Below are 15,007 nucleotides of genomic sequence, written 5' to 3'. Positions count from 1 at the left end.
CTCAAATAATATAATAGTTATAATTTTTTTTAAAATTGGATGATTCTTTTTGATAAACCGTGTACATATTTTTAGGCCCATTTTCAAGCACCTGTATGAAGTTCTTCAATTGATTGTTAAAATTTACACAAGAAGCAAACAGTACAGCTTCATCTGAAAATAGGAAATACCCTCTGTTGTGCACTTCTCATTAGTTTTCAGGGCGTAGAGTAGATGCAGATGTAAAAAAACAATACGTGGCTTATATGTGATCCAGTAACAAACACTATTTCTTTGTTTTCCCTACTAAAGGACCTGAAAACTTCCTGTAGAACTACTAATAATTGTTTTGATGATATGGAATGTGCTTGCGTGACTCCTCTTTCAACTCTGAATTTCTCGATATTTTGGCGAAGTCTAAAGGAAGCCATAGCATTAATTTGGTATACTTCAATACAGTATTAAAGGTTGCCTCGGTGACCTGTTTCTTGAGAGCTGTTGCTACAGACTTAGTTGAAATAGACTCCAAAGCATTCTTAAATCTATGAAACCAGACAAAATGGTAATTCATACTCTTTACTCCATTCTACAATGTTGTTCACAACTTATAAATGGTGCATTGTGCTGCATCCACTTGTAAAGCTTGCATGTTCCTTAGCTTTATTGAAATTCGAAAGTCTGATGATGAGTTCAGTGAGATGAAACTGATAGGTCTACGATTTTTGTATCTTGAAAAGTATAATAATTGCAGCATTTTTTAAGAAATTATTCCTTCATACTTCAAATTGGATGTATACCTGATCTGCCATTACATCATCATTTCTATTGTTATCGCAAAATGGACATCTATGTTCTTCATCTCTCTAGATATGATGATAATAAAAGAAAAAAAAAAAAGCCAAACTCCGTCCAAACAGACCAATGGTATCGACTGGCCGCTATATCATCCTCAGCCCACAGGAGTCACGGGATGCGGATGTGGAGGGGCATGTGGTGAGCACACGGATCTCCTGGCAATATGACAGTTTACCAGACCGGAGCCACTAGTTTTCAATCAAGTAGTTCCTCAATTTGCCTCACAAGAGATCTGAGTGCAACCTGCTTGCCAACAGTGCTTGGCAGATCGGATCGTCGCCCATCTAAGAACTAGCCCAGCTCGACATTGCTTAATGTTGGTGATCTGACGGGAACTGGTGTTACCACTGCAACAAGGCCTTTGGCTCTGTTGACAACAGGATGGTAGAATTCTCCAGTGTTTAGTCAGTGTTGGTGGTGTATTCTGGTTTTCCATCAATGTCACTGGCCTTGGCCTTCCTGTATTTGTTCTGCTGTCTTTATATACATATAGTTGTGATTTGTGGCTGTTCATAGCAGTTAGTGACACATTTACCTAGAGCTTCATGATTGAACTGAGTGCCAGACTATTGACTAGAACTTGTGTTGTTGGTGATGATGGGATAAGTGTGTCTTTAATGGTAGACGGTCACCCTGAGTGGTTGTTGCACGAACGTATTGGAGAACTTCATCAGTCAGGAACTCCAGTTTTCCACAGTCTGTTATTTATTATGTAGTCCCATCTAAAGTTAGCTTAAGGCTTCATTCTTGTAAAATGACAAATTTTAAGGGCTCAATTTTTCTTTGATCATTACTCTCTCAATACGGGTTCCTGTCAACTGGGTGTATGCTCCAGTCTTCAGCACAACAGCCATTGAATCTGGGAACATAGTGTTCTTCATCTGGTGATGATAAACTTTCAATATTACAGACAAAATGCCCTAGAATAATGTGTTGTCTGGATATTTTGGTCATCGATGGTGGTGTTGACATCTTGGTAACTTGTCCATGAAGGAATTTCATCTGTGATGACCTTAGCTCCATAGATGGTCTCTTCATTTAGTTTACCAGATTTGGTGACTGATTGGTTGAAATGCCTTTGTGATGACAGCAAACGACTGTGATGTGTTGGAAGCAATCTTGTCCAGGGTATGGCAATGGCCTATGCCCAGCAAGTTATGTCTGGTAATCTACAATTGCCTAATGTCCTTAAAATTGCCCTTTTGTTTGCTGCCTTGCATTGTAAGAGTTGCTGCTTTCTTTACACTAGTGTGTTTCATGTCCAGTGTGTTCACAGTGGAAACATATCAGTATGCTGTCCTCTGTTCTCCACATGTCTGCCTTATGTGCAGCTTTCAAGTTGCATTGGAATCAACTGTGTCTGTGTCAGTGAGAACCTTGGATTTTGTCTAATGGTTGTGGAACAAATCAATTCATCATGTTGATCTGTGTTCTAATGATCAGTGCCAATGAACAATGGGCCTCCTTTTGAATTTAAGAGTGCTACTTCATTGTGGCTTGATTCAACATTATTTGCTTCAACTTCCTGCTATATGTGTTTGACATTAACAGAAGTCGTAAATCCTCCTTTCTCTTCTCTTACTATTTGCTGTATTGGCGATGCAAGATCAAGACTATCTTTCACGACTGCCATTGTGTGACATCTGGAAGTCTGTCAAACATCTTTTGACATAATTTTGCTGGCTGTGTTGCCTCCTTGGGTGCTGGCACCAGTTGATGAAATCCTCTGTTGCGGTGGCATCCTTCAAAATAAGTGCTTGATGGTGACCCTGTGCCACTCTTTAATAGGTGTGAAAATTTGTCAGCTTCCATCAAATTCAGGTTCACTGTTTGACACAGTCCTCAAACATTTTATCTGTGTGACTGTGTCTTCTCCTCACGATGTGGGGATCTGTTCTTCTGTGTCCTTTGGCTAAATGACTTCTTGATTTCTGCCTGAAGTTTGTCTGTTTTTGAACCATTGCTGGGCTATACTGCCCAAGTAGAAGTAGATGCTAGTAATATACATTAAATTATTATGAATTTTGTGCTTAATGACACAACCAATCATTTTAGCCATTTACTAGGATCCTGACTAGCCTCTCTCAAAAACATGGCTGAATGCCTGATGTGCTCATATATCCATTCACACAATGACAGTGCTGACCTTTGGAGGATTATACCATTTGTATTTGGATTATGTTGTGTAGAATTCGGAATCAAATATCATTTACAAGAGCAATCACATCAGTAAGAACCAACAATCCACACATCATCTGGAGGACCACAGACTGGATCTAGATCCAGGTAGCTATCGTAAATTCTGAGGGAGGGGGAACAATCCTGTATGTGGTATGTCGTCCACTGTGGGGTATAGTTATAGTCACTGATGAGTGAAGGTTGTGTTACCAGTTCAATCCCCACCTCCTGGGATTATTTATCATTTAAAATTTGTAATTTCTCGAAGGTTATGGGACCTAATTTTTAATGGAATGTTATTATTTACTATGTATCTATAAATGAGAACTTTCTCCACAGAGGCAGTTGTTTAACCCCACATAGACCATCATTTGTGCTAAGTAAATATGATTGCAGTGTGAAGTGTTAGTTCTTGATGAAATCCTACGTTTGTCAGTGGTTTTTGATTCCAGATTTTATGTGACAGTAAAATTACCAAATAAGCAGCAACCAATCGCAAAATCATGTTTTCTTTATTTACTTTTGCAAATCGATTTCAACTGATTAACAGCCATCATCGGTGCTTTCAACAAATATGTGCCCTGAGTAGTAATGCTTCTTAAGCAGAGGTCAAACATAAAGTCATGTGACAGTATCTGTTTCTGAGTCTGTGGCAGATGTTCCTTTTAGCTTTATATGTATTTTTCTCCACCTCCTTGTAGGTCCATGATACTCTGAAATCCTAAAGTTTTTTTAGGTTCGTTACATCCTGTACAATTTCATTTATTGTTTGGTAAAATATAACCAATTTGTTTTAGTTGTGTTTGACTCTTACCAAGTCCATTCACTGTTTGTTCTATATTAAAAGAATTCCCTAAGGACAGTCATCTTATTCATCTCAGTGGCGAAGTCTGCTATTCTACAAATTCTTTGTTATTTTAGCATCTGTTAACTGTGTGTAAATAAATTATATACATCTAAGTGTCTGCTACAGAATATTTATTTTAACATTCTTAGTTCTTTTGTCCTCTATTTTCTGTATCACAATCAGCCAGTTTGGGCCATATGGACAATATCAGGTACTGGTATACATGTTGAAAAATACAGACAAAAACCAAGATCTCTATAATGACCATAGTAGCATAGGTAATCATAAATATTGGTTTGAATACCAGTAAATATAAACATAAATGTTACTTACAAGGAATGCATGAAAAAAATGACTATATGGTTAAAAATCAGCAAGTTGTGGTATGGAAAAAAAAAGTTTGCAGTCATTAAATACAGTTTGATTCTTGCAAAGAATTCATTTTGAGCAACAAGCTCCTATGTGGAAAAAGTTTCCAGTTCATTCTTTGAAAAGGAGAGAAGCACTGAAACAGATGCAATTAATTATTTTGGTTGAATATATTGCCTGCTAACTCATTGCTAATTTCTTCTTTCTTTCTTATATAATTCAAAGTCGCTTTCATTCTTCCCATAACTTTCATAACAAACAGTTACCAAACCATTTTCCTACTGATTCTGCTGTTACCTTCTTTGCTTCGCTTTAGATTCATTTTATAATTTAATTAAATGGTTGGGAGTTGTCTACACTTACTACTAGTAAATGAATTAGTTTATTTATAAATACTGGTATTAGGAATAGCAGTGGTTTTAACACTCCTAGGGGCACCTCGTAATAACATTTCTGTAAGTTCATTGTATATTTTTATGGAGGTTTAACTCATAAAGCACAGTTGTATTTTAATTTTTTCATAAAATATTCGATATTTTCAAGAAACATAATAAAGTTGTTAGTTGGAGATAAGTTTATTGTGTGGACACTATAATGTCCATGGTGAGGAGTCAGTCCCTTTCTCACTTTTAGTCACCTTTTTTTGATGTTGTCACCTGTTTAAATTTTTGACATATTTTTCAACCTATTTTTCTCTTTTAGGAAGGAAACAATTTATTTATTTTTGTTTCCAAGTTTCTGTGTTCATGTTACTTCATTTAACATTTTGGAATGCTTCAGTGATGAAAGTAGATAAAATCTAACCTGAGGGGCTTCTGAAATTAGAGATAGATTGTTCACTTTGGATTTTATTGACTGCTTTTTATATTTTGTACAGCTGTTATTAGTGTCAGCAATAGTAGGAAATGGGTAGATTGCTACTCACTGTAAAGATGACACATTGAGTTGCAGACAGGCACAACAAAAAGACTGTTACACATTTAGCTTTCGGCCAAAGCCTTCTTAAGAAAAGAAAACACACACACACACACACACACACACATTTACACAAGCAAGTGCACTTCACATGCATGGGCTGCTATGTCTGGTAGTTTGGACCGGGCTTCTGGTCCAAGCTGCTGGAGATCGTGGTTGTGTGTGAGGTGTGCTTGCTTGTGTGGATGAATGTGCATGTGTTTCCTGTTCTGAAGAAGTCTTTGACCAAAAGCTAAATGTGTAACAGTCTGTTCATTGCACCTGCCTGCAACTCAACATGCCATCTTTATGATGATTAGCAATCTATCCGTTTCCTAGTATTGTTGATATTCCAACCTGGGGTTTCCATTGATTGTTATTAGTGTCAAAATTTCCTCTATTATAATTGCTTCTGTGTTTGTTCCAGATTCTATTTTTGCTGCAGTAAAAAAAACTGCTGCTGTGATAGTCTGTTTAGTTTTGAAAATAAACTTTTCTACACATTTACAATATGAAGTCAGGAGATGATCAGCAACTTGGATAACATAAATTTAATGTTGTAATTTCATAACATTAGTGTTTCATTATGTTGGCGACTGGTTTTGAGCTAACAGGTTCATTTTTAAGCCAGGCTTATTAAAAATGCACTGCTAATGCTCAGTTTGCAGCAGTCAATTCACATGTTGGTAATATACACACAATACATACTCACATTCAATGTCAGACCAATTTCACAATGTGGATGTATTCGTGAAGTGCAGTTGAACTAGAATCTAGTTTTTGAAGTGAACAACCACAGGGTGACTTGCTTTAGGAGGTCAGCCAACAGGATTTAGGAAGTGGGGTGGTATTTGATTTTACTTTCTTAAGCATATATATCTAAAAAAGAATTCTACTACTCCTCAATTCACATCCTGCAGTGTCATTGTGAATACTACTTTAAAAAACCTCCAATGAAAACAGAATTTCATTTCCTAATTTCATCTGCAGAGCTATTCAGTAGATTCACACAATGTTTTCAAAGCCAAACACCTTTGAATCAAAAGTTGTCCACAGGAAAAGAAAATATACTTCAAATCCTTTTGGCTCATAATTTGAAAGTTTCTGCTTTGAACAAAAGTGAGAGTATTTATGAATTTCTTCACAATTAACCCTTTACATGGGATAATCTGTTTCCTGCACCATTGAAAAATGTTCTCTTTTTGGACCTCAAAGAAAGAATAAAGAGCAGAACCTGCAGTGACATGTTGAAGGTTGCAAAAATGATGCTGTTCGATGCCTGGCAGTATTACTTGTTAGACCAGTGAAAGAGATGACTGAGTTAGATAACAAAAGTATTGACAGTTGCTGGGAGCAGCACATTTCAAATAAAATCTCATGATCCATAGAGTTAAAGTATCCAGATGTTTCAGAACGTGTTAAGGCTGCTCTCACTTTGTCCCATGGAAATGTGGACAAAGAGAGGAGTTATTCCATTTTGAAGCACACACAGAAGGAGACAAGGCAGGAATGACTGAAAGATTTAAACAGTGGTTTGACAGTGAGTGATGCTTTCGGACAAGACTTGCAGCTCATTAGGTATGGTGAGCAAGCACATGCAAGTTATATTGCTTATGAGCAGGAACATGAAAGGAACAGAATACTTGATGTAGCAGAAAAGCAAAACAGGAACAAAATCAAAGAGGAGATTGAAAAGATCAATGACATGAAAAAATCAGTTGACTATGAGACAGCTGCTCTGGAAGAAAAGAAAAAAGAACACCAACTCTCTAAAGAGGCATGAGAAGAACTTTCTTCTCAAGCTGATGACTAACTGAGAAAATTATGTAAAGACAGTAAAATAGGCCCGGGGTATGTATGAGGGTGCACAGCTATGAAAACAGAAGAAACAGTGAAAGAAATGGAAGTGGAATCAGTTCAGAAACCTCTTGAGAAGAGAAAATCTAGTATAATTACTTCATTTTTTGCTCAAGATTCTTAAGAAACAGCAATCCAAAAATATTTTGTTTGCTGAAGGGTACAATGTCATTAGTTGTAAAAATGTGATGTAGATTTTGGTTGTAGATTACAATTACCAATATCAGATTACCAATGAACAGTTAGTAAATTTGTATGAAGGAAAAACCGGCCCTACTGGTGCCCAACTCAAACACACACATACTTCTGCATGAAGCCAAAAAGACAAACAATATTTGTATGCTTCACCCCATCCAGAAATTTATAATAGAGAAATTTATCATGGTCTTGACTGACCCTTTAAGAGAGTATCAAAAATGAAAACAATTGATCTGTGTCTTATCTGTTTATTTAAATAATTTCTCACTTTTTTTAAAAAAAACATTTATCACTTTTTTAAAATATTTTGTCACCTTTCCCACCTTTTCAAAGTGTCACCATGGTTCCTAACTGTGAATGTTGCAGTTGCCCAAAAGCTTTTACAAATGACAATGTAGGTTGTCCGAGAGGTGAGGAGTGTGTAACAGAGCTGTGTGGAACCATCCTATTTATCTTAATACCAATCCTGAGACACAAAATAGCTAACTTCAAACACTGGGAAATCCAGGATGGAATAATCACAATATTATGAAAGATAACTTAATTTGTTATTCATGTTGTAGGCCATAAAACTTTGTTATTCACAGGACAGTTTTCAGGCTACTAATGAAAATAGTATATTTAGTTATTATGGATAAACTTTATTTTTCCAAAAACCTTATTTTTCAAAAGTTATTTGTGTTCAAAATTCACATGTTTCAGAATGTTAAAAGATTAAGATGTGTAATTTTTTTCAAAAAATCAGTGCCACAATTTTGTACTATTGATTTTTCTGTTTTATTAAGATAATTTGTTAGTTTGTTAATCTACATCTACATCTACAGGGATACTCTGCAAATCACATGTAAGTGCCTGGCAGAGGGTTCATCGAACCACCTTCACAATTCTCTATTATTCCAGTCTCGTATAGCGTGCGGAAAGAATGAACACCTATATCTTTCTGTATGAGCTCTGATTTCCCTTACTTTTATTCAAAGTAGACGATTTCAGTTTTACAAAACTTTTGGGTGAACTTTGGGAATCCCTGTGGGCATTAAATGGGTCTCACACGAAACAGTACACCTGCCAATAATTTTCCTATTTTCTAATTGTACAGCTCTTAGTTGAACGAACTTACTTCACTGTCTATTGTTTCTTTGTGCCTTTTAAGTTTCGCATCTTTTATGTCAACATCTAAAGTGGAGTAGTTTAGTATTTCTATAAATAGGCATCTTGTACAAAGTCAGTCGGTCACTAGCAGTGATCTCGTAAACAATCATGTATCATTGTTTAATTTTCAGTTAGTTTGCATCCACTAGTCTAACAGTACAGCCACTAGTCAGTCAGTGTTCGTGAGCTATAGTTTAACGTAACTTATGTAAGCGTAGGCTTCCGCGGCCGTTGTCTTCTTCAATAAAATTCTTCAGGGTATCAGACCGCATCGTCATAATTTTAAAATGCGCCAACGTTTCGGCCAGCGTTGCAGCTAGCCTTCATCCGGGCCTTACGTTAACTGCTAAATGAACACACTTGGTTCCTTAAATAGCTGCACGAGAAAACCGTGTCGTTACTTGATTGGCTGTAAAAGGAGGAGGAGGAGGGGTGAAAGGTATGCTTTATTGGTGTTTCCTTTATTATCTGTCATTGGCTGAAATAGCTGTTTTCTATTGGTCTTTATATTAATCCACCCCATTGGAGGAGACGGACGAATTGCGAACAGGTGATGGCTGTGACGTCACACTGTTTCCATGCTGTCCAGAAGCCGGCTGCAGCGTGCCATTGCTTTGTGTGCTCGCGACCACTACTGCGGCTCTCCGCGTGTCTGCATGGGCCGCCACGGCTCTGCCGCCGCTCCGTAGCCCTGCTATTGCAGGCAGCCAAGACCTCGGAAGCTTATACCCGTCCTCTCTATTCATGTTGGCGGGTCTTTTGGCTATTTCTATCGCCTCTCTAATCTTTCTTTTGAAAGTGAGAGGCTGTTTCGCCAGGACGCGGGCTTCTTGAAAAAATATTGGTTTCCTGCACTCGTCTCGGTGTTCCGCCACTGCTGACTTAGTGTGTTGTTTCAGGCGGATATATCTTTCATGTTCCGAGAGCCTTGCGCTAACTGGACGTCCCGTCTCACCTATGTAGACTAATCCACACACACAACCAATTTCATAAACGCCAGCTGTGTGTAGTTTGTCAACTGCATCCTTGGTAGAACCGAGCATGTCTGATATTTTGTTTCTGCTTCGGAAAATTGGTTTGATGTCGGCTTTTCGTAGAATTTTGCCAATACGTTCGGTGACCCCTTGTACATATGGTAACACAGCAATGCTCTGTGCCTCCTTCTCCTCTTCCCTATTAGTCTTCTCCCTTGTCGACATGGTGCTGTCTATCATCTGCTTCCCATAGCCATTAGTTCCGAAGATGGACCTGAGGCGTTCAAGTTCTGTCTTCAGATGTTCTTCGTCGCTTATCCTGTACGCTCTCTTCGTTAGCGTGTGCAGGGCGGACTTCTTCTGCGTGGGGTGATGGTGGGAGGAGGCGTGAAGGTACCTGTCCGTATTGGTTGGTTTCCTGTACACTTTGTGGCCAAGTTTACCATCAGGTTTTCGATAAACTTCCACGTCGAGAAAAGGCAGCACCCCATTCTTCTCTGTTTCCATTGTAAACTGAATTTTCCTTTGCTGTTGGAAGTTCTGTAACTCCTCTTCTCCGTGGGGCCAGATGACGAAAGTATCATCGACATAGCGAAGCCAACAATTTGGACGTAATGGTGCGGACTGGAGGGCTGTTTCCTCAAATGCCTCCATGAAAATTTCTGCTGCGATAGAGGTAACTTATGTTAATTATCTTTGTTATCACTTGAAAATATCTGTTAAGCCCTCATTAATTATGTGAAATGTTGACCTATCATATATTAACTCTCGAAATTATACCCTGACTGACATTTGTGCTTGTGATTAAGTACTGGCAAACAGTTGAATTAGAGATAGTTGTGCATTCCATCTTTGAGGTGATGCATCCACTTGGCTTTTCACATGCCATTATTAGGTCTCATACAGACACTCCTAACCACATGATTTATACTGAGCATTTCGGCATGCAAGAATGTCAATGTGGACACAACCTCATAAAACAGACAGGTGTGGAGATGAGCTGCTGGTCAGATACACCTCGTACCTGCTTGCTGGCACATTTAGATGTTCAGTGTGTGTGACAGGAATGTGTCAACATATGGCATGTGGTTTCTTGTGCAGGATGTTGTACAATCTCCCAAAAACTCTTCTCAGTTGTCTACAGTAATGTACAGTACATGACATTGGTCATAGTAGGTTCCCATTGCTGGACAAAGGACTTTGTGACAAAGTTTTACAAATATAAACAGAGAGCAGCGGTGCTTGTGGAAATTCAGATAGTTAGACTATTTCATATATGAAGGCATGCTGAAAAGTAATGCCTCCAAATTGCTTACGTAAAACTTCTTAAAGTTTTTTTAAATAAAACAAATTTTATTAACATTCTACATCATTGTTATCCATGCCTACTTATTTATTTCCCAACATAGTCACACTGGTGATGAACACATTTCTCACAATGAGAGACATGTTTGATACTTCATTCTAAAATGTTTGACTTTGTTTATGTAGCCACAAGCTCACCTCTGCTTGCACTGCTTCATCTCCTCAAAGATCTATTTTAAGTTTTGGAAACCCATGAAAATTGGATGGGGCATAGTTGGGACTATATAGAAGATGATAGGATTGTTACAAATGTCACACCACTTGTGTGTGGTCTGGTATTGTCATGCTGAAGGAGAGGGTGCTCCATGTGTGGATGAATTTTTCTGCAGTTAGAAACTCAGTTACAGCATGCTGTTCCTCATACACCAACATAATTATGTTGCTCACTGCCGTGTTACACCCTACAGTTCAGAGCCCTGTAGTGGCAGAGGGTTGCAGCTTGCATCAGTAAAGTTAGAAGTTCGACCAAGTAATATGCATAACATGTAATATCTCAGTCGATATTGAGAACAGAATAAAAAATTCCAAGGCATTACTTCTAAGAACACCCTCATATATATGCTTTTATCTACCATGGATCAAGAGCTGCCAAGTGCAAGCTGTTCTAACATGAATGTTTCTGTGAATTTGGATAAAGATCTTGTTAACTGTGAGGATGGTGAAAATGGTACTGACCAAGATGATAATGAAGAGGCCAGTGAGGATACAATTGATGTAAGTACTCTTTGACAGTACCCAATAATAATATCAGATGTTTCACTGTCCATTCTTACATAGTTTTGATTGTCATGTGGGTAACTGTCTTGTAATTCTTTATTCAAAGAAGTTTGGCTGTAACAGTACCTGCACTTGGTAACCCCAGTACCATGTCTTTTTTTGTTTATGTTCATGTTAACTGCTCCAGTCCCAACTGCTGTAGCAGCAATAATAATAGATGTTCAGTTTGTTTTCACAACTAATGTATTCACAGTGCAAATTCCACACAATATTGTAGAATGGATGAATGTCCGCATACCAATGCACATACTTGTGTATGGGTTTCACCATTTATATGCAGAATCTTGCACGTTGCGCTCCTGAATTGGAGTTGTGGAGGATAAGAATGTGTCCATGAACTTCTCTCTTGACACTTGTACACCAGGATTCTACTTGCATTCAGACATGTGGACAGATCTGCCCCACTAAGTCTTGCGATTAAAACCAAATGTGTGATGGCTTCTGTTGTGTCAAGGGTATGTGTGTGTTTCCATTAAGGAGAAACTGCAGTAACTAGAATTTACTATCATGAGCAACATGTGTTGATGGTAACAGCAGACAGGGGTTATAGTGTAGAAAATGACACCTCAGTTCCTTCCTGGATAACAGTTGCATGACAGCACTACTTGCTTGCTATCACATGCAGAAACCACAACTCCACTCCTGTACCTGTGCCTGCTATGTGCTGCAGGGGACAGACTGATACAGCATGAGGAAATACAGCCTGTTTACTAACAGGGTGTCGCTGAGGCTGTCGACTGAGGCATTATTGTGTGTAGGATGGTAATATGGGATGAAGTAGGGCCACTAATACATCTGATGTTGTTCCTCAGTGGTGAACTACAGATTAGTTGCGCATCCTTACATTTGCTTGTGTCACTCTGCAAGTGACTTGTACTTTCAGTGAAATGATGAACCTTCCATTTGTTTATTTATTTACACATCAAGTTCCGTAGGACCAAATTAAGGAGCAAATCTGCAAGTTCATGGAACATGTCAGTACATGAAATTACAATCTAAAGATAATAACAGATAAAAATAAAATGTTTATGAACACAAAAAAATCGAGCCATAAGTTTAAGTAAACACAATCAACAATACCACAAGAATCAGCTTAATTTTTGAAGGAACTCTTCAACAGAATAGAAGGAGTGACCTATGAGGAAACTCTTCAGTTTCGATTTGAAAGCACTTGGATTACTTATCCAAACACGGGTTTGATTTATGCTGAGTATTAACTGAGTGAAAGCTGCTTATTCTTGGGAATAAGCTAATATTGTTAACAAGAAATGACAGTAAGGAACATATATATAGAGAGGTCAATGTCAAAATACCTAGACTAGTGAACAGGGGTCAACAAGAGACTCGTGAACTTACACCAATTATAGCCCAAACCACCCATTTCTGAGCCAAAAATATCCTTTTATAATGGGTATAGTTACTTCAAAATATAAGACTGTACAACATAATTGAAAGAAAATAAGCAAAGTAGACTAATTTTTGTTTCGAATAATCTCTTACTTCAGATACCTTTAGAATAGCAAAAATGGCAGCATTAAGTCTTTGAACAAGATCCTGAATGTGGGCTTTCCACTACAGTTTACTATCTATCTGAACACCTAGAAATGTGAACTGTTCAGTTTCACTAAACATATGCCCATTCTGTGAAATTAATACCTTGGGTTTTGTTGAATTGTGCGTTAGAAACTGTAAAAACTGAGTCTTACTGAGATTTAGTGTTAGTTTATTTTCTACAGGCCCATGAACTTATGCCATGAACTGCACTATTTGAAACAGAGTCAATGTTGCACACAACATACTTTACTACCAAGCTAGTGTCATCAGCAAACAGAAATATTTTAGAGTTACCCGTAATACTAGAGGGCATATCATTTATATAAATAAGGAACAGAAGTGGCCCCAACACTGATCCCTGGAATGACTCTTTGCTATCTGTTGCTAAAGTAAGAGGTGAACCAATTGTGAGCTGCTCCCCATATTCTGTAATGGTCCAACTTCAGGAGCAATATTTTCTGATCAACACCATCAAATGCCTTAGTTAAAACAAAAAATGTGCCTAACTTTCGAAACTTTTTGTTTAACCCATCTAGTGCCTCGCAGAGAAAAGAGAATATAGCATTTTCAGTTGTTAAATGACTTCTAAAGCCGAACTGTACATTTGGTAGCAAATTATGTGATATAAAATGATCAATTGTCCTTACATACACAGCCTTTTCAATAATATTAGCAAACACTGATGGCATAGAAATAGGTCTAAAATTGTCTACATTATCCCTTTCTCCCTTTTTATAAAGCGGCTTTACTACTGAGTACTTTAATCATCCAGGAAACTGACCATTCCTAAAGGGAAAAATTACAAATATGGCTAAATACAGGGCTGACATGTGCCACACAGTACTTTAATATTCTACTAGGCACTCCATCATACCCATGTGAGTCCTTAGTCTTCAGTGATTTTATTGTTAACTCAATCTACCCCTTGTCTGTATCACAGAGGAGTATTTCGGTCATCACTCTCGGAAAGGCATGTGCTGAGAGAGTTATATGATTCCCTGTAGAAACTAAATTTTTATTTAATTCACCAGCAATGCTCAGAAAATGATTGTTAAACACTGTACATATATCTGATTTATGAGTAACATAAATATTTTTACTGCGAACTGAATTTATATTGTCGACCTTGTGCTGCCGACCAGACACTTCCTTCACAACTGACCATAAGGTTTTAATTTTATCCATTGGCTCCCAAATTGTACCTCAATGGTTTATAGAGAACTCCATGGGCACAAAGGTGCTTTTGTGTTACCTCCTCCCATGCATCACCTAGTCTCACTCTTATGAAGCAGTGGTCATCAAATTGCAGCTTGTGGGTTGCATGTGGCCCAAATCAATTATTCATGTTGCACAGTTCTCACCCTTGTTTTATAATAATATATATCTAGCGACTAACAGCCTAATTCAAAAATGGCATCTAACAGTAAGAATTAAGATTGTATTTTTTCTGTTAAGTAATAAACAAAAATATTTACAGAGACAATAATATTTTAAGATATGGCTCATTTGAATTAACTTTGGCGAATTCAGCCTTGAGCTAAGTAAAATTGGCCACTTACCTCTGGGGGAAGGAGGGGGAGGGGGAGAGGGGAGGAGAGAGAGTGGCAGAGGGATAAGTAGCGTAGCCACGGTGGGGTTAGGGGATATGAGAGGAGGAATGTCTTACTGTTTGTCTTCCAATGCTGTGAACTTAGTATGTGCACTACTTATACCAATTAGCTACTACAGTATAAATTTGGATCAGAAATGATAAGGATTCAGGAATTCAAATTACCGTGATGATAGGCGTATTCAATTGTGATATTTATTTTTAACTAGGAACACTCAGTTAATTAATGCTGTTGTAATACAACACAGTTAGTAGGAGAAAACTGTAATTTAAATCATTTATCAAACTTTTGTGATGGTGTCTCATATTCAGCAGTGCATTTAAATATAAGCATAAATACTG

The 15,007-nt window shown here is 37.7% G+C and overlaps 1 protein-coding gene across 1 annotated transcript in view; it reads left to right on the top strand.

The window, feature by feature from the left end:
- LOC126416999 (cilia- and flagella-associated protein 44-like) overlaps positions 1-15,007 on the top strand; it is a 582,681-nt gene that overhangs the window by 83,277 nt on the left and 484,397 nt on the right. The window lies entirely within an intron of this gene.

The sequence above is a fragment of the Schistocerca serialis genome, chromosome 8 (genome assembly GCF_023864345.2).
Source record: "Schistocerca serialis cubense isolate TAMUIC-IGC-003099 chromosome 8, iqSchSeri2.2, whole genome shotgun sequence".
NCBI lineage: Eukaryota > Metazoa > Arthropoda > Insecta > Orthoptera > Acrididae > Schistocerca > Schistocerca serialis.
This window is presented reverse-complemented; position numbering and strand designations above follow the sequence as displayed.